At 40.6% G+C, this 3560-nt stretch overlaps 1 pseudogene across 1 annotated transcript; it reads left to right on the forward strand.

Annotated features, from left to right (window-relative positions):
- The first annotated feature begins 846 nt into the window (after window positions 1-846).
- On the forward strand, window positions 847-1693 carry LOC308416590 (transformer-2 protein homolog alpha-like; annotated as a pseudogene). The gene has a single exon. The product of its transcript is annotated as a transformer-2 protein homolog alpha-like (transcript).
- Window positions 1694-3560: the final 1867 nt, after the last annotated feature.

Here is a 3560-nt window from a genome sequence, read left to right on the forward strand (position 1 = left end):
TAAGAATGGTACTCTCTAGTTCCATCCATTTGCCTGTAAATTTCACAATGTCTTTGTTTTTAATAGGTGAGTATTATTCCATTGTGTAAATGTACCACGTTTTCTTTATCTGTGCTTTGGTTGATGTACATCTAGGTTGTTTACAGTTTCTGGCTATTATGAACAAAGCAGCTATGAACATAGCTGAGCAGTGTCCCTGTGATATGGTGGACCTTCCTTTGGATATACTCCAAGGAGTGGTATAGCTGGGTGTTGAGGTTGATGGATTCCCAATTTTCTGAGAATATCAACATATTGATTTCCAAAGTGTAAAAGTTTGGCTGTACATGTTTATACTTCCGCCAGCAATAGAGAAGTGTTTTCCTTGTTCCACATCATCATCAGCATTAGCTGTCATTTGAGCTTTTGATCTTAGCCATTCTGCTGGGTGTAAGAGTTGCTCTGATTTGCATTTCCCTGATGACTCTGGATTGTTAAACATTTAAGTGCTTCTCAGTTATTAGAGATTTCTCAGTTTAGGTTTGTATTCCATTTTTAAATTGGATTATTTGGATTGTTGATGTCTCATTTCTTGAGTTTTTCATATATTTTGGATATCAGCCCTCTGTCAGTTGTGGGGTTGGTGAAGATCTTTTCCTAGCCTACAGGCTGTTGTTTTGACCTATTGAAGCTGTCCTTTGCCTTATAGAAGCTATTCAGATGAAAGTGCAAGCTAGTGGGAGTGGAGCGACCGGCCATTGTAGCCATCCCCTTCTTCCTCCACAGTCCAAACAGCGCGGTGACGAGGCCGTCGGCCCCCGAGCTGAGACCTATCTCTTATTTAGTTCTCGGGAGCACTTGGCCAACATGAGTGATGTAGAGGAGAACAACTTCGAGCGAGGGCAGAGAGTCTCGCTTTCGGTCAAAATCTCCAACTGGAACTCCTGCTTGAGTAAAATCAGAGAGCAGGTCAGGATCTCGTAGTCCATCAAGGGTTTCCAAACGTTCTGAATCCCATTCTCGATCAAGATCAAAATCCAGGGCAAGCAGGCATTCTCATAGACGCTGCACTCGATCCAGGTTACGGGAGACAATCTCCAAGTAGGTCCTATACACCAGAGTATAGGCAGCGGAGGGGCCGGAGTCACTCTCCAGTGTCTAACCACAGAAGGCACACTGGCGGCAGGGAGAATCCAGATCCTAACACTTGCCTGGGAGTATTTGGCCTCAGTCTGTATACAACAGAGAGAGATCTTCGTGAAGTGTTTTCAGAATATGGACCTGAGTGGTGTGAATGTTGTTTATGATCAGTGAACTGGGAGGTCACGTGGATTTGCTTTTGTGTATTTTGAGAGGATAGATGACTCTAAGGAGGCTATGGAAAGAGCAAATGGGATGGAGCTGGACGGTAGAAGAATTCGTGTGGATTATTCTATCACCAAGAGAGCACGCACACCTACGCCAGGCATTTACATGAGACCAACTCAAAGGGGTGGTGAAGGTGGAGGAGGAGGAGGTGGTGGTGGCGGTGGTGGTGGTGGCGGCGGCGGTGGTGGCAGAGGCAGACGACGAGATTCTTACTACAATAGAGGATATGATCGAGGCTGTGACAGATACGAGGATTATCATTACCCGTACAGAAGGTCGTCCTCCTTACTACAGTCGCTACAGGTCACGATCAAGATCCCGTTCCTTTAGTCCAAGACGCTATTGATACTGGAGTTATTGTGCCTAAGGACTTTGCTCTTTCTTCTTTTTGATTTTGGATTTCCAAGCTTCCTTTGCTTCCTAGTCCTTTAAAAAACAACATCAACAAAAACCTGGTCTATTTTAATCTATTCATGGCCAGTTGTGTTGCTGTTTCCCACCCTTTGTTATACTCTTAAAGGCGTGATTGTCTTTTTAGTAGTTGAACATCTTGAGTAAAGGAGGCCTTGTTATGTTCTGTGTTTCTTCTTTGTCAGCGTCTTACTCTGAGGAAAGAAATGATCTCTTGAAAGCTTTGTCTGATGGATATTGTAGTAGACATTATAAGTCTGTGGTTATGACAAACTGCTTTTTAATATTTGGGATAAGATAAATAACACTTTAGGTCAATCATGTCAGGTTTTGACGACGCCCGTGCCGCCACTGTCACCGAGCCTCGGACAGGGGCCTGGGGGATTAAAGAAGAAACACACACGTGGGTTAGGGTTAATGGATGAATGCCCCACAGGCTTTAATCGGGACTGTTTTTCTGTGGGGTGAACAAGGAAGTTTGGGGAGGCCAGGTGCAGTTAAGAGTGTACAAAACAGGGTGTTTTCAGGGTAAAGATAGCTCGGTTGGACTGTTCTGGGGTCTGGTTAAAAACGACAATGGATACAAGGAAGGAATTCTTAGCAAAACAAGCAGGGGAAGGAAAATTAGGCCAGGCTCCAATGGCCGGCTACAACAAGGTTTGTCTGGAGCGGCATGGAACAGTTGAATAGTTGCATGTAGAAAGTTTGAAGCTCTAGGAGAAAATGTGGGACATTTCTTTTGAAGATAACTTTGAACCTAAAATTTAAGTCACCTTTTAGAAATTAAAAACTTGTAATTCCTATAAGACATGTTGTATTGAATTTACATGTTAAATCTTATAAACTTAAAGTGTGATCTTTATGTTAAATTTATGGAAACTTAAGTATTCCCTTAATCACTGAAGGTCAATCTTTATTTATTACCTAGAACAATTGTATAAATTGCTGTTAGAAGTTTTGATATTGGGACACTGGTTACATGGGTTATTGTATAGGATCCTGAGATACATGTGGGGAAGAGTAATTTCAAAAAAAAAAGATACTTTTAAAATGGGGAAAAGAAGCTATTCAGATTCATGAGGTCTTATTTACTATTTATAAATTTTAGTGTTTGTATGGTTAATGTTCTGTTCAGGAAGTTGTCTCCTGTGCCAACTATTCCCCACTTTCTGTGTTCAAGACTATTCCCCACTTTCTCTTCAGTCAGGTTCAGTATATCTGGTTTTATGTTGAGATCTTTGATGAACTTAGGCTTGTGTTTTGGGCAGAGTGATAGATATGAATGGTTTTCATTCTTCTTCAAGCTGACATCCAGTTGGAATAGGACCCTTTGTTGAAGATACTTACTTCCCCCCATTGCTTAATTTTAGCTTCATTATAAAACATCAGGTGTCCATAGGTGTGTGGGTTTACTTCTGTGTCTTCGATCCAATACCATTGATCAGCCTGTCTGTCTTTGTGCAGTGACATGCAGTTTTGGGTACTATTACTCGAGTAAAGTTTGAAATCAGCTATGGTGATTTCTCTAGAAGTTTTTTTTTTTTTTTTTTTTTTTATTGTTCAGGATTGTTTAGCTATGGAGGACTTTTTGGTTTTTTTTTTTTTTATATGATTTTGAATATTTTTCTTTCAAAGGTCTGTAAGGAATTGTGCTAGAATTTTTATGAGAATTGTATTGAATATTTAGATTGTTTTTGGTAAGATGACCAATTTGACTATGCTAATTCTTTCAATCCATGAGCATGCGATACCTTTTTATCTTCTGATGTTTTCTTCAATTCCCTTCTTCAGAGACTTGAAGT

Source organism: Micromys minutus (assembly GCF_963924665.1).
Source record: "Micromys minutus genome assembly, chromosome: 2".
Taxonomy (NCBI): Eukaryota; Metazoa; Chordata; class Mammalia; order Rodentia; family Muridae; genus Micromys; species Micromys minutus.